Raw genomic sequence first — 25,089 nt, 5'->3', positions numbered from 1 at the left:
CAATATAATGATTTAAATTTTCCTTTTTCTTGGCCTTTTGAGTGATGATGACCTGTGTTTACAATTATTCATTCCCACTTTTGATTTTTACCTCACCTATAAAATATAGATCATTACTTACAAAATCTCTTTCACTATATATTGAGGTTTAGCAGTAGACTAGACCTCATCAAAATATTATTAAAGAAACTATTATTATTATAAGAAACATAATGTTTTGTGCCATTTTTATCCTCACCATACAGAGTTAGGGTAAAATATTGGAACCTAAACTTAGTCATTGTCAGGTTTTTCTCACTACTCTTGGAAGTGAATGAATTGACCAGGGAGAATAAAATCTTCAATTTGCTTTGTTCCCTCCAGCTTTATTGAGACATAATTGACATATAACATGTGTAAGGTGTATAATGTGATGATTTGATACGTGTATATATTGCAAAATGCTTACCACAGTAAGGTTAGTTAACACACACTTCACCTCACATAATTACCATTTTGTTGTTGTTGTTATGGTAAGATCCTCAGAACTTATTCTCCTTATACCTGGAAGTTTGTACCTTTTGACCAGCGTCTTGCTTTCCCTGCTCCCCCCTGCCCCTGGCAACCACCAATCTACTCTCTGTTTCTGTGAGTTTTGCTTTTTTATACTTCACATATAAGTGAGATCATACAGTATTTGTCTTTCTCTTTCTGACTTCCCTTAGCATAATGCCCTCCAGTTTCACCTATGTTGTCGCAAAAGTCAGAGTTCCCTTCTTTTTTATGGCTCAATGATATTCCATTGTGTAGAATGAAAATATATGTCTATACACATATATCTCTCACATTTTCTTCATTCATTCATCCATCAATGGATATTAGACTGTTTCTATGCCTTGGCTATTGTGACTAATGCTGTAATAAGCATAGCAGGGTTAGTTATCTCTTCAAAATCCTAATTTCATTTCCTCTGGACATTTACCCAGCAATGGAATTGCTGGATCATGTGGCAGTTCTATTTTTCATTTTTTGAGGAATTTCTATACCGTTTTCCATAGTGGCTGCACCAATTTACGTTTTCACCAGCAGTGCACAAGGATTCCCTTTTCTCCACATCTTCCCCAGCATTTCTCTCTTGTCTTTTGGACAATAGCCATCCCAACAGGTGTGAGGTGATAGCTCATTGTGTTTTGGTTTGTATTTCTTTGATGATTAGTGATAATTTGTTAGCTTTTTGTATGTCATCTTTGGAAAAATATCTATTCAGATCCTTTACCAATTTTTAAATTGTTATTAGTTTTTTCGTTATTGAGTTGTTTTCGTTATAGAGTTCCTTACGTATTTGGCTGTTTACCCCTTATCAGTTTGCAAACACGTTAACCCATTCTGTAGGTTGCCTTTTCACCTGTTAATGGTTTCTTTCTCTGTGCAGAAGCTTTTTAGTTTGATATAGTCCAACTTGTTGACTTTTGCATTTGTTGCTTGTGCTTTTGGTGTCATATCCAAAACATCACTGCCGAGACACATGTCAAGGAGCTTTTACCCTCTGTTTTCTTCTTGGAGTTTTACACCTAAATTGATAACAACTCAACTCTGTTGCATACAAAACCTCTTAGGCTTAAGTCCTTAAACAATTTTGAGATAATTTTTGTGAGTAGTGTAAGGTAGGTGTCCAATTTCATTTTTTTGGCATGTGATTATCTAGTTTTCCCAACACCAAAGAGACTATACTTCACGTGTATTCTTGGCTCCCTTGTCAATTATTAGATAACCGTATGTGCCTGGGTATATTTCTGGGCTCTCTATTCTGTTCCATTTGTCAATGTGTCTTGTTATTATGCTAGTGCCATATTGTTTTGATTACCGTTACTTTGTAATATAGCTTGAAGTCAGGAAGTGTGATATCTCTAGTTTTTTTTTTCTCAAGTTTGCTTTGGCTATTAAGGATTTTTTGTAGTTCCATGCAAATTCTAGGATTGTTTTCCTATTTCTGTGAAAACTACAATTGGAATTTTGATAGAGATTGCATTGAATCTATAGATGGCTTTGGGTAGTCTGGACATTTTAACAATATTAACTCTGCTGGTCCATAAACACTGGATATTTTTCCATTTATGTGTGTCTTCAGTTTCTTTCACTAATATCTCATAGTTTTTGATGTATAGATCTTTAACTTCCTTGGTTAAATTTATTCCTGATTTTTATTGTTTTGATGCTTTTATAAGTGGGGTTGTTTTCTTTATTTCTTTTTTGGGTAGTTCACTGTTAGTGTATAGCAATGCAACTGATTTTTGTATATTGATTTTGTATTCTGATAATTTACTGAATTTGTATATTAGTTCTAATAGTTTTTTGATGCATTCTTTAGGATTTTCTATATACAAGATTATGTCATCTGCAAACAGAGACAGTTTTACTTCTTCCTTTCTGATTTGGATGCCTTTTATTTCTTTTTCTGACTAAGTGCTCTGGCTAGAACTTCCAGTACGATGTTGAATAGGAGTGGAAATAGTGGGCAATCTTGTCTTGTTCCTGATCTTAGAGGGAAAGCTTTCGCTGTTGAGTACGATGTTCACTGTGGGCTTGTCATAGGTAGCCTTTATTATGTTGAGGTGTTCTCCTTCTGTACCCAGTTTGTTGAGAGTTTTTATCATGAAAGGATGTTGAATTTTTTAAAATGCCTTTTCTGCACCTATTGAGATGATCATATGATTTCTGTCTCTCATTATATTATTCTGGTGTATCACATTTATTGATTTGCATGTGTTAAACCATCCTTGCATCTCAGGGATAAATCTCACTTGATCATGGTGTATGATCATTTCAATGTACTGTTGAATTCAGTTTGCTAGTATTTTGTTGAGAACTTCTGCATCTATAGTCATCAGAGATATTGACCTGTAGTTTTCTTTTCTTGCAGTGTCCTTGTCTGCCTTTGGTATTGGGGTAGTGCTGGCCTTGTAAAATGAGTTCGGGAGTATTCTTTCCTCTTCAAATTTGGAAGAATTTGAGAAGAGTTGGCATTAATTCTTCTTTAAATGTTTGGCAGAATTCACCACTAAAGCCATCTGGTCCTGGCCTTTTCTTTGTTGGGAGATTTTTGATTACCAATTCAATCTTCTTACTGGTAATTGGTCTGTTCAGATTTTCCATTTCTTCATGATCCAGTCTTGGTAGGTTGTGTGTTTCTAAGAATTTATTTATTTCTTCTAGGTTTTCCTAATTTGTTGACATGTAATTGTTCATAGTAGTCTCTTATGATCTCTTGTATTTCTGTGGTATCAGTTGTAATGTATTCTTGTTCATACAATTTCATTTATTTTTGTCCTTCCTCTTTTTTTCTTGGTAAGTCTAGCTAAATGTTTGTCAATTTTATCTTTTAAGAGAAATTATTTCTTGGTTTCATTGATTTTTTTCTATTTTCTTTTTTTTAAAGAATTCTCATTTTTTATTTTATATTATTTTTTTGAGGAAGATTAGCCCTGAGCTAACTACTGCCAATCCTCCTCTTTTTGCTGAGGAAGACTGGCTGTGAGCTAACATCCGTGCCCATCTTCTTCTGCTTTATACGTGGGCCGCCTGCCACAGCATGGCTTGCCAAGCGGTTCCATGTCCTCACCCGGGATCCAAACCGGTGAACCCTGGGCTGCCCAGAGCGGAACGTGTGCACTTGACCACTGTGCCACCGGGCCAGCCCCTCTATTTTCTTTTTAGTGTCTATTTTATTTATTTCCTCTCTGATCTTTGTCATTTCCTTTCTTCTACTAACTTTGGGCTTAGTTTCTTCTTTTTCTAGTTCCTTGAGTTGTAAAGTTAGGCTGTTTATTTGAGACCTTTCTTTTGTCTTAATGTAGGCATTTATCACTGTAAACTTCCCTCTTAGCATTGGTTTGCTGTATCTCATAAATTTTGGCGAGTGTGTTTCCATTTTCATTTGTCTCAAGGTATTTTTTGATTTCCCTTTTGATTTCTTTTTCGACTCATTGGTTGTTCAGGATTGTGTTGTTTACTTTCCACATATTTGTGAATTTTCCAGTTTTTGTCATTTTATTGATATCTTATTTCATACCATTGGGGTCAGAAAAGATACTTGGTATGATTTCAATCTTTTAAAATTTACTAAGACTTGTTTTGTGACCTAAAATATGATTTATCCTGGAGAATATTCCATGTGTGCTTGAGAAGAACATATTCTGTTGGTATTGGATGGCTTGTTCTGTATGTGTCTGTTAGGTGCATTTGGTCTAAAGTATAGTTCAAGTTTAATGTTTCCTTATTGATTTTCTGTCTGAATGATTATCTCTTGTTGATAGTGGGGTATTGAAGTCTCCTACTATTATGAGGTTGTTGCCTATTTCTCCCTTCAGATCTGTTAGTATTTGCTTAATATATTTAGGTGCTCCAATGTTAGGTGCATATGTATTTATGATTGTTATATCCTCTTGATGAATTGACCTATTTATAACTAATAATGACCTTCTTTATCTCTTGTTACAGTTTTTAACTTAAAGTATATTTTTTTCTGATATAGTTATAGCTACCCCTGCTCTCTTTTGGTTTCCATTTGCAAGAAATATCTTTTTACATCCCTTCACTTTGAGCCGATGTGTGTCCTTAAAGCCGATGTGTCTCCTGTAGGCAACATATAGTTGGGTCTTGTTATTTTTATCCATTCAGTCACTCTATGTCTTTTCATTGGGGAATTTAATCCATTTACATTTAAAGTAATTATTGATGGGTAAGGACTTATTAATGCCTTCTTATTGTTTTCTGGCTATTTTGTAGCTCCCTTGTTCCTTCCTTCCTCTCTTGTTGTCTTCCTTTTTGATTTGATGATTTTCTGTAGTCGTACACTTTGATTTTATTCTCTTTATCTTGTGCATATCCACTGTAGACTTTTGCTTTGTGTTTACCTTGAGGCTTACATAAAACATCTTGTAATTATAACAGTGTGTTTTTAGATGACATCAACTTAACTCTATTGCACATGAAACTCTACCCTTTTACCCTGCCCCATTTTATGATTTTGATGTCACAATTTACATTTTTTATATCATGTATCCATTAACAAGTTATTTTAACTATAGCTATTTTTGATACTTCTGTCCTTTAACCTTTATACCAGAGTTGAGTGATTAATATACCACCATATTACAGTATCGGAGCATTCTGAATTTGACTATATACTTACCTTTACCAGTGTGTTTTATATTTTCATATGTGTTCATGTTACTAATTAACATTCTTTTATTTCAACTTGAAGACCTCCTTTCAGCGTTTCTTGTAAGGCAGGTCTAGCGACGACCAACTCCCTTAACTTTGTTTGTCTGGGAAAGTCTTCCTTTCTCCTTCATCCCTGGAGGAACTTTGACAAACAAAGTATTCTTTGTTGGCAGTTTTTTTCTTTCAGTACTTTAAATATATCATCTCTGTCTCTCCTGGCTTGTAAGGTTTCTACTAAGAAACCTATTTTGCTAATAGCCTTATGGAAGTTCCCATGTAAATAACAAGGTTCTTTTCTCTTGCTGCTTTTAAGATGGTCTGTCTTTGATTATTGCAGTTTCATTATAATGTGTCTTGGAGAAGATATTTTTGAGTTGAGTTTGGGGACCTATGAGCTTCATGAACTTGGATGTCCAAATCTCTCCCCATGTTTGGAAAGTTCTCAGCCATTATTTCTTTAAATAATCTTTTACTTCTTTCTTCCTCGCTTCTTCTGGGGCTCTAATAATGTGCAGATTGTTTCCCTAATGGTGTCCCTTGAGTCCTGTAGGCTTTCTACATTCCTTTATGTTCTTTTTTCTTTATGCTCCTCTGACTGGGTAATTTCAAATGGTTCATCTTTAAGTTCACTGATTCTTTCTTCTTTGTACAATCTGATGTTGAAGCTCTCTATTGAATTCTTCAGTTCAGTCATTGTATTTTTCAGCTCCAAAATTTCCATTTGGTTATTTTTTGTTTTCTATCTCTAGTTGAACTTCTCACTTTGTTTCTGTATTGTTTTCCTGATTTCATTAAATTGTTTGTCTGTGTTCTCTTGCAGCTCTCTGTGCATCTTCAGAATAATTATTTTAAACTCTTTGTCAGGCAATTTGAGTATGTCCATTGCTCTGGGGTCAGTTACTGGAAGTTTACTGTCTTCCTTTGGTAGTGTCATCTGTCCCTGATTCTTTGTGACTGTAGCCTTGCATAGGTGTCTGTGCATTTGAAGAAACAGTCACATCTTCCCATACTTACAGACTGTCTTTGGTAACAAAAGACCTTCACCTGTGGGTGGGGGCACACTGGAGCATGCTGTGACCCTGGGTCTAGCGGTGCAGGGTGCCAAATGTGGGGGTGTTTTGTGGCTCCTATTCTGGGAGGGCATGATATTTTGTTAGCGTAGGTCACTGGTTTCCATGATATCAACAATTATGTGATCCTTGGTGACAGCTGCAAGATAAGAGACACTCTGGTCTGCAGTGGCTGCAAGGGTTGTTAGAGTCCTTAGTTGTACTGCCAGGCCCAGTGGCTAAGGACCAGGGCAGGTGGTAGTGGTGGCCAGAGCCAGTGGTGTGCACCTGCTTGGCTGAAGGGGCCAGTTGCTGATGCCTGTGTAGTGATAGGGTCTGGCTGCAGACACAGGCATAATGGCAGGGGCTGGAGTCAGCAGCAGGGTTTGGAGCCAACTGTGGATGCACTAACAGCTATGGGGCTTCTGGAGTCTTCACTCCTGCCCACTGCAGGGTCTTCGCATGGGTACATGCATAGCAGTGGAGGCTGGTGAAAGGAGTCTGGCTGGCAGGGTGCAGGTGCACAATTTTAGGGGCTAGCTGCAGGTGAGCCCAGCAGTACAGGCAAGTGACAAGGGTCAGGACATGACCCAGACCCATGAGTGGCAGTGAGGACCTTGGCTGTCAGCGTGCACTCCTGAGGCTTCAATTTGCTTTCGTGTGAAGCTTAGTTGGGAGAAGGCAAGCACACTGATGTGACATTTTTTCTTTTTGAAAAAATACCTTAGACTCACTAGATCATGTGTGTGACTGGTATGTCTAGACACCTCACTCAGCCAGAAATTGTGTTTGAAGTTGGGTATTGATTGTGTGCATGCTGGGCTCTAATCTGCAGACTAACCAGACTTTTGATGTCCTGTTGACCTGTTGGCTCTGCCTGCTCTCTTCGCTTCTCTGCCAGAGCCACCATAGGATGGGGAGAAGGGTCACAGTCAAACTTTGCAATTTTTTAACTCAGCGGCCTCTAGTTTGTTGGGGAAGTTCATATATTTCTCCAGGGTAAACCGCCATCCTGGTTTGCTGAGATTGCCCTAGTTTAGTGTTAGGATTCCATCATTCTAGGAAACCCCTCAGTCCTGGACACACCTGAACAACTGGTCACCCTACTTTTATATTTCATTGCTATTGACAGTAGAGAGTGGGATATACACTTGAAGAAGGTGAATTTCATGTCTCATTTGAGTTTTAAATGTGCTATGTCCTTGGCTCTTCCTCATATTCTGTAATTTATATGCCACATTTTGTTTTTACTTAATTCTGGCACATTATTTACCTAACTCTTCTGTTTCTAATCTTGGTGGCTGTGTGTATTTCTTTGAGTGTCCATCTGTATCATTCTTTCTACTCAGTTTCTAGTGTTTTAGAAATTTGGGACAATGTATTCTCTCACTTTTCATAGCATCACAGGTGGATTGACTAATTCTTTTAGAGAAAATTTTATGAGGTGTACATTTTTTGGTATTATTTAGCCAAGAGTTTCCTTTTAGGGCTGAAAGTCATCCTGGTGACACGTATGCATAGAACTGGGAAAGATTTTAAAAGTCACTTAGAGTCATAGAGCATCAAAAACACATTTCTCAAGGCAGACAGAGGGAGGAGACTTAAAAAAAATATCTCATGGCAACAGTATCCAGCAACCCTCTTAAATTTTTAACTTTTCTGTTAAATAACATCCTACGGTGAAGGGATGCAATGAGCGGGGAGGGTGTGTAGAGGTGTATTTTGGGACCAAATTTCACTTGTAATCAGGACTGATTATGACCATTTGAAATGTACAAATAGTTGCCTAAATAAAAGCAATCACTCTTTCAAGTGTGGGAGCAGATAGTGGTAAATGGCAGAGAGGCTGAGGCTTGGAAGTGATAGCTGACACAATGCAACTAGATACAAGTTCAGTAAACTAAATTCACAATGAATTCTTCCTTTCATTGTGAGTGAATCTCTGCAGCCCACCAAGCTCAACGAACACTCGGACTATTCTTGCTGTGTTCGTTTGTCATGAGCCCCAGCTCATGGGTTGCTTCATTGATTAGTCAGCCTCTGGGTGAGTTGAGAAGCACTAGTTCCCTGCCAACTCTCCACTGGTTGATCTGGGTGAGAAAGTTTAGAGATTGTCTTTTATTCTCTTATGTAGGGTATGTAATGCTGGAGGCCTCCAAAAGCGGTGCTCTGCTGCAGCGGATGTGATGCGCCTGAGATGTTTTGTCAAAGCCGGGGCACCTCAGAGGAGTGTTGGGAACCAAAGGAAAGAGCAAACAGGGCTTGGAGGATCGAGGGGAGCAGCCATGGAGCAGTTCATAAGATAACTTTTGTCTTTCCCCAAAAGGGAGTTTGGAAACAGGAAAGCCAGATTGAGTCTGGAGAAATCTGGAGAGCAAGGAGAGTGTTTGTTCTCATGGGCACGTTGGAATAAGGTAGATGGTGGTAAAGGATAGGAAGAGAGAGGAATAAACAGTTTCTACTTTGCTTTTATAGCCTTGGACTAATTTCCCTGGGGAATAAGGAGATGTAGAAACAATAATCCACTTTGAACTAACGAATGACAAACTTGTGTTTTCACTAAAACAAGAAAGAAGACAAAGTTATTAGATAATATACCCATCAGTGTATGATGAGTTACATGTTTTATCTAGAGGAAGTATGTCGAAGGGATGAGATATTTTATGATTCAGCTGGAGCCCAGAAGTGAGAAAAATCTCACGTCTGAAAAATCACCAGTGGTGGCTTGACTCTGCCAGCGAATTGGTTTTAAGATAGCTTTCCTTGTTAGTATTTTTCAGAAGGAATAAAAAAAAAAAATTAGGACAGTAAGCTAAACAGTGAGGACAGTGAGAAAAAAAATCCCACATAATCCTCAAGCATTCACTCCCTTTCTTCTTGAGCCTTCTATGTAAGTTTATTTCTTATTTCACTAGAGGGAAAAAAGGCTACTTGAAGTAAATTCCTTCAAATTCCTTCTTTTCTTTCTTAAAATATTTTTTTGTCGTTTACTCGTATTTTTCCCTCATTTTCTCATCTCAGAGGAAGAAGCGTCTCCTTTCCTTTTTAAGACCAATTTCTATGTCTACCCTTCCCGCTCCTCCCAGGTGACCTTGTACTTTCCACCAGCCTCTGCCTCTGCACTCTGTACTCCCAGCTAATTTTTACCATGGACTTCCTACCAGCGTTCTAAGAAGATGTTTATTTCCCTCTGTTTATAAATAGTCTTCCCGTGACTTCCCTCTTTGGTTACTCTCCTCTCTCCTTTTTTCTTTAACAGCCAAGCTTCTCAAACAATTCTCTAAATTTACGGCCCCCCTTTCCACTTCCCATTACGTCTCAAAAGCTGGCAGTATGTTTGTTACAGCAGCAGACACTAAGAGCAGATTTCCTTTGGTTGCAAAATCAAAGACTTTCCCCTATTTGCCACCCTCGTTGGCCTCTATTCAGAATTGGATAGTCCCTGCTGAGAATTCTCCCTCCTTGTGTCTCTCCTTTCCTGACTTCTGCGACATGCAGGCTCTTAGCATCCTTCTTTGATGGCTTTTCTGATGTCTCCCTTTTCATTCCTATTCCTGTTACTATGGTAGCATAAGAAATTATCCCTACACTTAATGGTGTAAAATGACCATTTATTATGTTCGTTGATTCTGTGGGTCAGGAATTTGGATGCAGAATAGCACAGATGGCTTGTCTCTGCTCCGTGATGTCTGGGCAGGCAGGAAGGCTGGGCTGGAATCATCTGAAGATTGGTACACCCTCGTGTCTGGTGTTTGATGCTGGCTGTTGGCTGGGGGCCTCAGTTCCTCTCCATGTAGGCTTCTGTGTGGTCTTCCTATGTGGGCTAGTTTCGGCTTCCTCACAGCACTGTGGCCTGGTTCCAAGGGTGAGTGTCGCCACGAAGAGTGGACGAAGTAGAAGCTGTATATTTTTAAGGATTTTGCGTCAGAAGTGATACAGCACCATTTCTGCCATAGTCTATTGGTTGGAGCAGTCACAAGCCTGAATTCAAAAGGAGGTAACATTCTTCAGTGAAAATATCAGGTGCAAAAGACTTAATTTCTTTCTCCAAATTAAAGAGAATTTTGCTGATTTCTCTATGCACATTTATTTCTTTAACAGTATAAGATTTTAAGTACTCTTTAAGAATATAAAATATGAATCTGCTTGTCGGCTACTTTTCCATTGAATATGTACACAAAAGTGTCACAACCTCAATTACAAATTCTGTACCTTACAACTTTCTATAAGTTAACTTCAGAAAATATTCTTATATTTATTGTTAGTTTTTAAGATGAGCTTATTTCTGCTATTGAGTCACTAGGTGATTGATAGAAAATTGATTTTCCTTTTTCTTTCCTGGAAATGAATTCTCAAAAGACATTTTTTAATTGCTCAAATTTGTTGATGACAAGTGGCTGGAGCCACCTAAAGGAAATTTACCATATCTCTGAACTTTCAAGCCCTAGCCAAAAATCTGCTAGAAGAAATTGACTCTGGGTGATGAAAGGGCATTAAATTTATACCAAAGTTGTTGCAAGGGCTACTTCTCAGCCTCCTCCAGAGAACCAAGTACTGCTGTTACTCCCCAGTGGACTGTGATTGAAAACTCGTCCAGATATCCCCATGTACTTAGAAGAGTCTACTTGATGATCGGCCTTGGACTGAGGAAGCTGGAGGCAGGTGTATGAAACACATTATAGTTTGAAGGCCGTTGATAGTTCTGAAAGGGTAATGGAAAGGCAGAAAAGGGGGAACATAGAGTGGTGAGGCTTTCCTGGTAAAGTCAAATGGCAAAAGGTCAGGAATGATGAGATTGTTTATGTTATGGGCTTATTATGAGATTGTTTATCATTTATAGTGATACCTTGCACTCACGGGACCATGCACACAAAGTAAAGACTTTTCAGTGTTCTTTGTAGATGAACACTATCATTCTGATGAGAAATCTTGGTAAAATGCTATTTTGTATAAAATTGGCAAAATAGCCTAAAAGTTGAAGCCCTCTTAGGATTATTCACCTTGTTAGGTAACAGGTGACTGTTGTCCCTGGGCTTCTGAGCTTATGATCTCAGATGCAAAATTCAAAACATAGAGCATTTAAGTCTCTCCAGAAAATTCTTGTTAACTGAGAATGGTTTCCTTATATATTCTTGCTTTTATTTTTCCATGAAGCATTTAGCCTTAAAAAACTTAGCAACTACGGTTACATTTTCTTGAGGGGTTTCTTTCTTTCGTAGGGCTTGCTGAGAAGTAAACGTGCTGCATTGGGATGTAGCTGGGGTTAGAAGCCTAGGTGGTGACTGGTTTGAGGCCCTTTGGAGGATTCTGAGAAATAACCATTAGTATCCTAGTGGTCAGGGTTGAGAAACAGGCATTACTTTGATTTTAAAAATTCAGTAGAAATAAAGTTTTCTTTCACAGGATCTTTCCATATAGATCACTTGAAATGGAAAACTGGGAAGAGCACATGACTAAAATTGGCACTTATATTTTTAAAGCAAAATAATTAAATAAATATTTTGGGTTTGCAACGGCTATGTTAAGTTTCAATGAACCTCGCAGAGAATCTTTTCTAGTGAGAGTTCTTATAAATTGTGTTCTTAATTTCTCCAGCTTTGGGGGCTCATCCTTCATTCAGTATTTAAGAAGACAGCACTAATTTCCCATCCTACATCCTGCTGAAGTCCAACTCATTACAAAATTTCTCAGGATTTTCAGGGTATTTGCATGATTCTGTTGGCTGTCCCTCTGAACTCCAGCTCTTGTGGACTCCTCAACCCTTCATTACCAGTTCCCTTTCTCTGCACTGCGCTCAGCATCTCTTCTACGTCTTTCGCCAAAGCAGCACTAATACAAAGCCGTGTGCGCAGGGCTCTTCCAGATTATTTGGGCTAGCTGGGGAGTTTCCTCCACTCTATAGAAGAGAAACTACTTGAAACTGCATATTAGGAATCTCTATTTTTAAAGTTGTTGGCCATCTTTGTTATAAAAGGAAATTGCTCACTGACCCTTTTTCTCCTAAGAACTTGTTTGCTATGATTCCTTAAGTCTCACTCTTAACCTCCCATTGCTGAACCTTTTCCCTTAACTCTGCCCTGGTCTGATCACCTTGTCCACCCCTGCCTCAGGCTGCTGCTGGAAAAATCAAAATAGCTCTTAACTTTATTGTGCAGATCGTATTAGCTCTCTTTTGCACAACCTTTTTCCTGCCTAGCCTGTTATTCTTTTTTTAAATTAAACCAGCAACAAACAACAAAATGGACCATTAAAATGATCTTCTAAATAAATTTGCTACCTATCTGGATCTAACTCTACCCATACCAAAGAACAGCAGAAGCTTTGAAAATACAGGTTTTGTTTAATGTGTCCGGTTAGAGTTCTTAGGGAGGGCTCATCTAGAACAGAGATCTCGGTAGGTGGAAGGGAAGATAGAAAAGTTGTTTTCCTCCTTTATGTAGAAAATCTCAGGGATGTTTTATTTTATTTTTTTGTCTTCCCTCTAACTTCTTTTTTCTTTCTTTCTTTCTTTCTTTTTTTTTTTTTGCTGAGGAAGATTAGCCCTGAGCTAACATCTATGCTAGTCTTTTTCTATTTTATATGTGGGTCACTGCCACAGTGTGGCTGATGAGTGGTGTAGATCTGCGCCTGAGATCTGAACCAGTGAACCCAGGCTGCCAAAGTGGAGCATGCCGAAGTTAACCACTAGGCCGTGGGGCCAGCTCCCCAGTAACTTCTTTAATAATGAAACATAGTAAAAATAAATATGTATAATCAGATTCTCTCTCATATCTCTTTTATCTTTAACAATCTATTCTCCTTTGAAATTGAATTAAGCTTTAAAAAGAGTTCTCTTTGTGTCAAATTTTTCATTACATGAGCCTAATGATGAAAAGTACGTTTTTCTTGATTTTGCTTTGAAATGACCCAATACTACAATAATAATACTGAAAAAAACCACACTATATTAATAAAAAGAAATCTAAATACTTTAAGAAGAAATGTTCCTTCTGTAATTGATATTGCTCAGAAATTATAGTCAAGAGTGTTCACTAGTTTTGCTTCTGTTGAAAACTATGAATACCACACAGATTATGTAACATTCAGAAATATCTGTAAATAAGTATTTTATCCAATTTGGGCACGGGTTTCATTTCCAGAGGGAAATGCAGAATTTTTCACCAGAATCTGAGATTTCACAGAAGTCTTCAGTTTTAAACCTATCAATTACCAAGAAAGAATGTTACTATATTCAACTGTAATTCTGCATTTGTCTATTTCTCTTTTCAGGTTTAGACTTTGCTTGTGGTTGTTAGGTGCATATACATTTAGAATTGCTGTGTCTTTCTAATGACTCGATCCCTTTATCATTGTGTGATGTCTCTATTTATCCTTAGTAATATTTCTCGTTTTGGTTTCTACTTTCTAACATTAATGTGGTCACTCCATTTATTGGATTAGTGTTTCATGGAGTATATTTTTCTATCATTTTACTTTTAACCCTTTTATGTCTTTATCTTAAATCATATCTTTGAGTCGTACTTTTCCATCCATTTAATAACCTCAGCTATTTAATTGGATTGTTTACATTATTTAGATTTTATGTAAATATTTATATGGTTGAATTGAAATGTATCTTATTGAAAGTTATTTTCTCTTCCATCTTTTCTTCTCTCTCTTTCTGCCTTCTTTTAAATTAAGTATAATTTATGATTCTATTTTTTCTTTGATATTCTCTTATTACTTATATATAATTTAATTTTTTCCCTTAGTGGCTCCTACCTTTGTGCTACTGTTGTTGAATATTTCAATTTGATGTTAGAAACCCTACGATATTATCATTAATTATTAGTAATTAACAATTCTTATTAATATGACTTTTATTTTAAGCAGTCAGTTACCTTTTTAATTGATTTTTTACTATAACTTTTTATCTGGAAAGGTTATGACATACAAGAAATTGCAAAATACTGCAAAGAGTTTCCATGTACCCTTTACTCGGTTTACATCAATGATAATATTTTACATAACCAAAGTATATTATTAAAACCAAGAAATTGACATTGGCATGATGCTATTAACTCAGGTACAGACCTTATTCAGATTTCAGCAGTTTTATGTAAACTTTTCTTTCATTTCTATGAAATTTTATCACATTTGTATATTTGTGTAGTCGCAAGCACAATCGGTATAGAGAGCTGTTCCACCTGCCCAAGAAACTCCTCATTTTACCCCTTAAAATTTTTACCCCCCAAAAGAGGTATACTCTCTCCCAAACCCTAACCTCTGGCAACCACTAATCTATTCTCCATCACTGTAATTTTTTCATTTTGAGAATGATATATAAATGGAATAACAGATGTAATCCTTTGGGATTTCCTTTTTTTCACTCAGCCCAATGCCCTGGAGATCCATCCAAATTGTGGCATGTACCAATAGTTCTTTGTATTGCTGACTTGTGTTCCAGTGTATAGATGAATCACATTATTTTTTAAATCCATTTACCTATTGAAGAGGTTTGGGTTGTTTCCAATTTTTTGGCTATTACAAATAAAGCTGCTACAAACATTCGTGTCCAGATTTTTGTGTGAACATATATTTTTCCTTTTGTTTTTTTAAAGATAAATACACAGAAGTGCAATTGCTGAATTATATTGTAAGTGTATATTTAATCTAATAAGAGACCGTTAAATTATTTTCCAGAGTGGATATATCATTTTATATTATCACCAGTAATGCATGAGTGATCCAGTTTCTCTGCATCCTTGTCAGTATTTGACATTATTAAATTTTAGTTATTCTGATAGGTGTGTAGTGCTGTCTCGTCATAGCTTTAATTTGCATTTCACCAGTGGCTAATGTTGAACATTTTTTCATGTCTCTACTTTATATTCAACTCTTCTTTTTGGTGAAGTGTCTACTCAACCTAGTGCCCATTTTCTTTTTTTTTTTTTTCTGAGGAAGATTAGCCCTGAGCTAACTACCACCAATCCTCCTCTTTTTGCTGAGGAAGACTGACCCTGAGCTAACATCCATGCCCATCTTCCTCTACTTTATATGTGGGACGCCTACCACGCATGGCTTTTACCAAGTGGTGCCATATCCACACCCAGGATCCAAACTGGTGAACCCAGGGCTGCTGAGAAGTGGAATGTGAGAACTTAACCACTGCGCCACCGGGCTGGCCCCAAGTGCCTATTTTCTAATTGGCATATATCTTTTAAAGCAATTAAAGTCAGGAAAAAATATCTTTTATATTTATCCCCAGTTTTACCATTTCTAAACCTTTTCATTTATTTTTTATACACTCAACTTCCCATCTGGTATCTTAATCCTTTCTGAAAAACTTCTTTTAACATTTTTTTTTTGTAGTGCCTGCAAGCTGTCAATGAATTCTTTCAGGCACTGTTTTCTGTTTTTATTTTACCTTCACTTTGGGATGGTTTTTTTCACCTGTTATAGAGTTCTTCATTGACAGTGTTTTGCTTTCAGTGATTTAGAACTATCATTTAATTGTCTTCTGGTGTACATAATATCTGGCAAGAAAGCTACTGTCATCCATTTTCTTGTTCATCTCTCTCTATTTTTTTCTTTGTCTGCCTTCAATATTCTCTTTTTTATCTTTGATTTTCTTTGATGTGTCACTTTGATGTGTTCAGCTGTTTTCTTGGATTTTTTGATCACTGCCATTTCGTAATTTTGGATGATTCTTGGCCTATTCTTCCCCCTTTTCCTTCTGGGATCTTAAATTATTTTGATTCTTCTTTTCCTTCTGGAATTCCAGTTACAGGTGTGTTAGACTTTTGTTACTGTCCCACAGTTATGGGATGCTCTGTTCTAGCTTTTCACTCATTTTCCTCTTAGTGTGTGCTTTGGATAATTTATACTTGACTTATACTTAAGCTTGCTGAAGGAATTCTTCAACTCTGATTCTATATGTTTTATTTCTAACATTTCTATTTGACCCATAATTTTTCTCTATATACTGAATTTCCTTATGTGTTATATATGTTGTCCCCATTTTCCCCAATTAATATGTTTCGACATATTTGTCATAGTTAATTTAAACCCGTTGTTCTATTTCCAGCTTCTCAGTTATCTTTGAATCTGGTTTTGTTGTTTGCTTTACCTCTTGAAAATGGGTTGATTTATTTGTTTACCTTTTGGTGTCTTTGATAAGTTTTGATTGAATAATGGGTATCAGGTATAGATGAACAGTAAAGATGAGGTAAATAGTATTTATATTCAGAGATGAGTATGTGTCTTCCTCCATAGGGCTTTCATTTGCAGGAAGTTGATTCCGTCTACTCAGTAGCTGAACTAGGTTTGGCTCTTTTTTCCTGGTATTGACAAATAGAAATGGCAAGCAATAGTATATATTGGAGTAGATGAGGAAGCCATTTGGTGTAAACCTAATTCAGCCTGACTTTGTTTTTCCCAAAAGGGCCTGACCATGGCCATTGAGCATGCATTGTATATTTGCTTTAAACATTTCCTATGGCAAGAACAAATGCCCTTAAGATAAAGGCACAACTTCCCCCAACATTGGCATTCCCTTAAGGAAAGCATCTCTCCTTAGGCTAGGAACTGATTGCTGTGCTCACCTGTGACCACCCAGCTTGAGACAACAGACCTGCCACCATGCTGTGTTCAGCGAGACAGCAGACCTACCTGCTGTTTCCATCAGTCACTGCGCTGACAGAGCAGTCTCGTGACTATTGTAAAAGGGACATTTAAATCCTATGTGAAACATCCTCTTTTGGGGGTATATAACCACTCTATATAGCTCACTTCTTTGGTGCCCTTTCTTCCTTTGGGAAGAAAGGCCCCAGGCCATGGTCCTCACATTTTAGCTCAGAATAAACTCACCAAAATTTTCATTTATAGATTGGTTATGGATTATTTTCATCGACAGTATTATCACCCTCAGAGTACCACAGACTTCAAAGTCCCCCAGCAATTTGTTACTGCGATTTTGTACTTCTGTCAGACCTGCCGTGCTGGAGGGCTTTCTCAGTCTTCCAGTTCAGTGCTCTGCTTTCGGCACCCCTGCATGCCTGTGCCATGGAGGTGCTCTTGTCTCTTCTTCCCAGCAGAAGACTGGAACTTAGTGCTAGGCTTGTGATGGGAGCTGGGGAGTCGTTCTCCTCATCTAGGCTCAGCCGTAGGTGGGCCCTGTGAGTCTGGGGTGGGGCTTTCTCTCCTACTCCTCCTGCCAGTGGCAGACAAACTTTGCCCTGCATTTGTGAGTTTTGGTGTGAGAGTGTTTCCTTCCCCTCTCCCAGGAGTAGCTGGTCTCTGATTTGTGTTGGGGCAGGATCCTTGTCCGAAGAGGGTTTCCTGCCCGCTCCCTCTGCTAAGGCAGAGGGCTTTTGTTTCTACCCCCTGAGAATTAGTGGATCTTTACCTGGGGCCTGAAGGTGGGACAGTATCCTGCCTCTGCCTCAGTGGCTTAAGAATTTGCATCTTATAAGAGAAGGGCCCAGGGAAGTAGGCTGTGCCCTTGCGGGCACCACTGAGGGGTTTGCTCTGGACTCCCATCTGCCACCAATGTTTCTCATGAGATCCCAGTAGAAGCCCGAGGAACAGAGCTTGGAGTAAATTATTCTAAATAGTCACACTGACTCACATTTGGGCTTTATGACTTAGTGGAAATTTTACCTGATTGATTCTTACTGCTTGAATGGAGAGACCACCTCTTCCTCTCCTTCCTGTGCTCTGTCAAAGGTAAGAGATACCGTGAAACCTGCCTGGCCAGTTCAGCTCACTTGCTTGCTCTGGGACCTCAGCTTTCTGATAGGTTCAAACAAAATGTATAATTCTGTGTTTTGTATGTTTTTTCTCATTTTTGGTGAGAGAGTGATTTTTTTCTTATGATTTTCTATATGCTAAGCCAAATCTCAATCCTCTAGTTTTCAGTTGGATTGTTTGCCTTTTTGTTTTTGATTTGCAGGTTTTTTGTTTTGTTTTGTTTTGTTTTTTTGAGGAAGATTGGCCCTGAGCTAACATCTGTTCCCAATCTTCCTCTATTTTGTATGTGGGATGCTGCCACAGTATGGCTGGATGAGCAGTGCACAGGTCCACACCTGGGATCCGAGCCTACCAACCCTGAGCCACTGAAGTGGAGTGTACAAACTTAACGGCTACGCCACCAGGCTGGCCCCTTGCAGGTATTTTTTATGTAGACTTGATACAAGTTCATCATTGGATACATTTCTTGAGAATATTTTCTCTCTGCCTGAGGCTAGCATATTCATTTTATTCCTGGAGTGTCCTGTTGAGTAGAATTTTTTAATTTTAATGAAACAGAATTTATCATTTTTTCTCTTATATGCTTTTTGCTTTCTATGTCCTGTTTAAGAAAGCTTGCTATTCTCCAAGGTCATAAAGATAATTTCTTGCTTTCTTCTAGATTTTCTATAGTTTCAGTTTTTGCATTTATGTCTATCCTCCATCTTGAATTAATTTTTATATATGGTGTGAAGTAGGGGATGGTGTACATATTTTTTTCATATAGGTATTCATTTATTAAAAGTATTTTCCATTTGTTAGAATTTCTTTTCTTTTACCATTGAATTGCTTTGGTAACTTTGTTAAGAAGCAGTTGGTCTTTGGGGCCGACCCAGTGGCATGGTGGTTAAGTTTGTGTGCTCTGCTTTGGTGGCCTGGGGTTCGCAGGTTTGGATCCAAGGCATGAACATATACACCACTCATCAAGCCATGCTGTGACAGTGTCCCACATACAAAATAGAGGAAGGTTGCCACAGATGTTAGCTCAGGGCCAATCTTCCTCACCAAAAAGAAAAAAAAAATTAATTGATCTTTAAAAGTGAGTCTATAAATTCACTACAATCCTAATAATAACAATAACAGTGTGTATTAGAGAAATTGACAAACTGATTCTAAACTGTCTACAAAAATTCAAAAGCACCTAGAATAGCCAGTATATCTTGAAAAAGAGGAACAGAATCAGAAGACCTATACTACTTGATTTCAAGATTTATTGTAAAGTTACAGTAGTGGGGTACAGGCATTAGGATAAAAAATTAGATAAATGGAACAGGAAATGCAGTTCCACACTTACACAGGATCATCTTAATCTTTCACAGAGTCTTTTAAAAATCATTTTAAATCTTTCTTCTTTTCTAATAGAATCACTTGAAGTTTTTCTTCTGTCACAAGAATATTTTCTACTTTGGAAATTAGTACAATATTATAGTGTTTACAATTTTAACATTATTTTAATATATAATACTGTAAAATTACAATTCAAAGTTATTCCAAATAGTGTTTAATAGGTATTATGTAGGCAAATGTTTGTATAACAATTATTTCATTTGGATGGAGAAAACACAGCTCTGATTTGTCACACTCAACCTAATGAGTAATCTGTGCAGAAGTTGACTTCTTTGAGAGTATGATTACTACGGGAGCATTTTGAGGCCATATTTTCTATAAAGTACTTTAATCATAACTGTTATCACTACTGCTTTAGCTTATATTGGCTCCAACTCACAGGGAAGTTTTGAGATCCTTTCAAATTGTTGGCAGTTGTTGAGTACCTTGTAGATGAACACTGCCTATGAAAACTATCGCCATAGTTAGCAGGACCTTAATAGTACATATAAATACATAGACTGTGGCTATTTAAAGTAATTTTTATGGATCTTATAAACAACGTATCACCAAGACAGGAATACCACCCCCCCACCAAAAAAAGTAAAGGTTTGCAATCTTTTCACTCATGAAATTTACAGTTTTAGTTTTTCCGCACTTCTTTCATTTCTCAAATGATGTAGATTCCTGGGAATTGTCATCTTCTGGCATCCGGAGTAATGTTGTCAAGAAATAATAGTGTAGCTGCTGTTGTAGGCTAAGTACTTAGGCACAGAAAACAGACGTCGCCGATTCTGGAGAACTTTCACGATGTTATTGCCTTAGCAGCTACTTATAAAACCCATAAACTTGGGGTTGGCCCCGTGGCTGAGTGGTTAAGTTCGCGCGCTCCGCTGCAGGCGGCCCAGTGTTTCGTTGGTTCGAATCCTGGGTGCGGACATGGCACTGCTCACCAAACCACGCTGAGGCAGCGTCCCACATGCCACAACTAGAAGGATCCACAACAAAGAATATACAACTATGTACCGGGGGGCTTTGGGGAGAAAAAGGAAAAAAATGAAATCTTATAAAAGAAAAAAAAACCCCATAAACTTGTCTGTTTTCAGTATTTGATAGTTAGCTCGTGCTCAGGAGTTGCTCGTCATTGTTTAATTAAATTGCATTTTTGAAGTGTAGAAAATAAGCCTTTAAGAAAAAAGTTAAACTTATTTATATCATGCTGGTGTGAAAGACGTTGAACAACTGAAATTTTCCATAGACCTTGGCAAGATCTTAGCCCCAACTACTTCTTCCCACTCTTCTTGCTAAACCCAAATTGACCAACCAATGGCTGCCAAACCACAGCCGCAGTCTTGTTGTCCTTTCATGCTGTCCCTTGATTAACCCCGCCTCGGTTTCCCATACCCTACAAGAACTTGAACAGTAAACAACTGTCAGAACATTACTGAACTTTGACTAATTTTCCTCAATTTATCCCGTAAAATCTTCAAACATCTTGGTCACTCACAGAGCACTCGTCTTGAGCTACTGTCATGTTGCAACGCTTTTAATTAAAGCTTAAGCTAATGGTTGTTAGTCTCTTTGTTAGTTTTTCTCCTTTCTCACTACTAATGTGCGCTTGATTCTGCTCTAACTTTGGGCATGGGAAATAGAGCGTTAGCTTTCCTGGGGTCTTGTCCTGATGTGCCCAGAGGGGCTGGAAACAGAAAGCAGGATGGCTCAGACTCTTTTGAGTGACCGTTCACCTTTAGAATCTGAAGATACCTGTCTGGCCTGCCCCAGAAAAATGCACATATCCACACACACATACACGTACAACTTTGCATGGACTCAAATATGAACCTTCCCCATGTTTTCTCCAGGTTAAAACCCATGATTTAGAGATATAATTCATAAACAATGAAAATAAAGATACAATGGATCTGAGGAGAAGGTTTGAAAATGCCTGAGTGTATCACATTAAGAGGCTGAAAGTGATTAATTTTAAGGAATTAAATCTGGACTGGTCTTTCAATCAGGGTAGGGAGGAGTTGCTGAAAATATTACGTGTTCCTAATATTTCCGAAACGGCCAAATGTCTTCTTAAATGCCCCTATTTTTTCTTTTTTGGATTTTGGCATTGAGAGTTGCTTTACAAACGCACACATGTATATCATCCAGGAGGCATCACCCAGCCAGCCATTCCTCTGTTATCATTTTGGCAAGGGTTAGATGGGCAGATTAGTTGGTTACCTGACAAGGTCAAAAAGGTCATGAGGTAAGGAAAATCTTTTTCTCAGAGAGACTGATGGTTTGGGGAAGGAAATTAGCAAGTAGGAAGTGCAGAAGAGAAAGAGATGGCGAGAAAGACTCAGAGCCTTGCATTACATTGAAGACTATGATGGGCATCCAGAGAGTGGCGGGAGGCACTAGCCATGTAGGAATTGGGAACAGCCAAGGGGAAAATGCCCAGATGTCTCCTATTTATAATTTTGTCTGCATGGTTCCTACCTGAATTTCAGAATATGAAATAAAAGAAGAGGTGTATACGTTCTTGCAGAGAAAAATTTTCTTTGGCTTTAGAACTATGAATTTTTTCAAATAAAAGATATTAAAATAGTCCTGGTTTTCCTTTGGAACCTTAGTAAGACAATAGTAGCCTTACCTCACCGTCTTAAATATGTCACATAATAGAACAGAATGCTTATTTTCAGTGTTGAGCTAAATCATTAGTGTCAGGAAGTCTTAGAGAAATGTCCTCTGTAGAATGAACCCCATGGGTGGTTGGGAGAGTGAAATAGTTGACGGAAAATGTCGGTTATGACAAAGCCACCACATCGAGGTTTGCTGGACCATGGAGATTATGATGCTTTCCCCTTGGTTGGATGAGAGGGTGAGGGGGGGGGCTGAAGGAAAATGAAGATTATGACCACGCCTCTCCCCACACGGCCAGGGAGTGGCAGTAGTGGAGAGCATGTGGTGACTTGACCCCACAGGGCCCTGGGTGGGGTCTAAATAGGACCGATTGACTTGCTTGGAATGTGCAGGATTGGGAGAGTAGAGGTGAGTGCTGTCTGCTCTGAGGCTGGAAAGATCAGTAGGAGTCTCTACCTGGCCAGACACAGAAAGGCCTGTGATACCAAGGAGAGCCCCGCCCATGCCCCGGTGTGATGGGCCCTTGAGGCTGCCTCTCTTCTGCCTTTTGGCCAGTCCCAGCTGACCCCCAGGGCCCTCACCTCAACTCCTCCAGTGCTGCCCAGTGACCCCCACAGTCTCTCTCCTAGGGTCCACCCACACCAGCAGACCAGCAGCATCTAGAGACCACCTACCAATGCCTGATGTGTCCCCACCCATGTCCTAGCTGTGGTGGAGTCAATGGGGGCAGAGCTCAGAGCCCTCGTGGTGCCCCTGGGTCTGCACCTCCTCAGACTATGCTCATGGTCTGTCCCACTCAGGAACTTCTTCCTTGCTCTGCTATGCCATCCTCCCTGTTGGCCCTCAGTCATCTCTGCCACTTCAGGCTCTCAGCACCTTCCTGAATTGGCCCACATGCAGCCTCCCCTAATAACCTCACCTGTCTGTGGTCCGGCCCCACAGGATCTCCAGCCTGTGTTTTCTGGAGGAGGAGAAGGGCGTCTCCAGCCAGCAGAGAGGAAGGTGGGGTGCAGTCACTGTGCATCTCCTGAGCCACCACAGGACACTGGACAGGCTGGTGGACTGCCCCATGGCCTCTTTCATCAGCCACCTCCAAGGATGGAAAGTAGAAGAATGTTCTTAAGCTAGCAAGGACCTGGGTAAATGGAATCCAGAGTTGCTTGTGTATCCACCTCGGGGTTGTGATGGGTGGGAGGTGGCCCGTGGCAGTGGGGAGCAGAGCATTTTTGTGTGCTCTTGAGAGATCTCCCCACGGCCCCTGGGGCTGGATGTCCAATAACTCCCACATTCAGGGTCACAGCAGTCTCCTTCCTAAAACTGTACTGTGAGAAAGGGGTTGGGCAGAAAATCCATGCCAGGGCCTTCTGTCTGAGGCCAACACCCTTGCTGGCCCTGCCTGTGCTGACAGGAGCATCTTGACCTCTCAGAAGCAGAAACACGAAGGCTCATGAGGCCCCGACTCAGACTGAGCATGTGTGAGCACCTTCCTTGTGCGAGGACCATGCTCAAGACTGGGGATACAGGGGGTAACGAAATGGGGCTGCCTGCTTTCAGGTTGCCCAGTGTCATGGGGAAGGGAGACAGCAATCAGACGGTCCCACAAACGCATTTGTGGTTACAATGGTGATAGGACAGTGAAGAAGGCAGGGGAGTCTGAGCAAGCAGGGGGCGAGGAGGGCACCCTCGAGGAGATGACTGAGCTGATGATGGGCAGGCATAGCCAGGTGGCCGACACCCAGGGCGAGGGAGGAGCACACGCAGAGGCCCAGAGGTGTGAAGGGGATGGGCCAGTTCTGGGAACTGCCGAAGAGAAGGGGTCTTTAGAGTTGTGGGCATGGGCAGGTGAGGAGCCCCGTTCCTGAGACCGCAGCAGCCGATCGGGAGATGCAGGCCTGGCAGACCCCTTCCCTGGGAGCTGTGGAGTGGGGATGAGCCCTGGATAGTCAGGGATCAGCGCATCTGCATATAACAAAATGTCAACCTAGCAATGACTGGGAAAAAGAACATGAAGTTCTTCTCTCTCATGTAAAAAAGTCTGGATTCTCCGTGCCAAGATTAGGGGCTTTTCTCCGTCTTTCTGCTCCATCACCCTCCCGTGGCTTCCACCCCTGAGGTGCCACATGAGAGGGTCCAGCCATCACGTGCCCACTCCGTATCTGCAGGAGGAAGTAGAGGTGGCAGTGAAGGGGCTGCTGCCTCACTTCCAGATCCTCCTCAGAAATCCCACACAGCCCTTCTGCTCAAAACTTAGTCACGTGGCCACACCAGGGCTCAAGGGAGCCAAGAGCCTGGTCTTCTTGGGATGGGTGTGTGGCTCCGTAAGGAAGAGGAAGAGGGTGTGTGCATTGAGATGACAGGAGCCGCCTGAACAACTGCCAACCCCCTACTGGCGTGTCCCCGACAAGCTCATCTGATGGTCCGCAGACGAATTCCTGGGCAGGAGGCAGGTTCCCTCCCCGCAGGGATTGGGGGACACAGGCCCTTCATCCTCAGGGTCCTCCCTCCTCTGGGCCAGGCCTAGACTTGTCCTCTGACTTGCTTTCACAGCAGAGACCCAAGGAGTCCACTGGGCTGTTCAGGTTCTCCATCTCTCTCTCTGTTTTTTCCTTGTTTTGTCTTGTTTTACAGTAGTAAAGATATTGATCTGGGTGAAGGGCTGTGCTCTGTCAATGGCCCCGACTGTAAACCATTCGTTACACACTTGTATTCATTACACATGTTTAGCACTGACTCCAAGGGAAGCAAGATGCTAGGACCCTGGAGGACACAACAGAATGAGACATGACTTTGACCTACAGCGGTCTATGTCTCATCAGGAGAAACACACATTTTGGTAGTTAGTGGAATCAGCCCAAGAAACATGTAGATATTTAGATCACTATGGGGATGAGGTGGATCAGCTAGGGTGCCTTCAGCTTCATGTCACAGAATTTCTGGCCCAAAGTGGCTTCAATGAAGGTGGCTATGATCTCACCAACAAGGAGCCCAGGGTCGGGAGACCCCAGGGCTGATGAATGCATCAGGGGCAGTCTTACCTCAGCTCCTCTGGGATTCTCTCCACCTCTTTCCTCAGGGTCTCACTGTGGCTGCTACAGCTGCTAACAGCACA

The 25,089-nt window shown here is 39.9% G+C and overlaps 1 long non-coding RNA gene across 1 annotated transcript in view; it reads left to right on the top strand.

Annotated features, from left to right (window-relative positions):
* LOC139084799 (uncharacterized) overlaps positions 1-25,089 on the top strand; it is a 109,191-nt gene that overhangs the window by 50,052 nt on the left and 34,050 nt on the right. The window lies entirely within an intron of this gene.

This window comes from Equus przewalskii, chromosome 7, assembly GCF_037783145.1.
Source record: "Equus przewalskii isolate Varuska chromosome 7, EquPr2, whole genome shotgun sequence".
Classification (NCBI taxonomy): Eukaryota; Metazoa; Chordata; class Mammalia; order Perissodactyla; family Equidae; genus Equus; species Equus przewalskii.
This window is presented reverse-complemented; position numbering and strand designations above follow the sequence as displayed.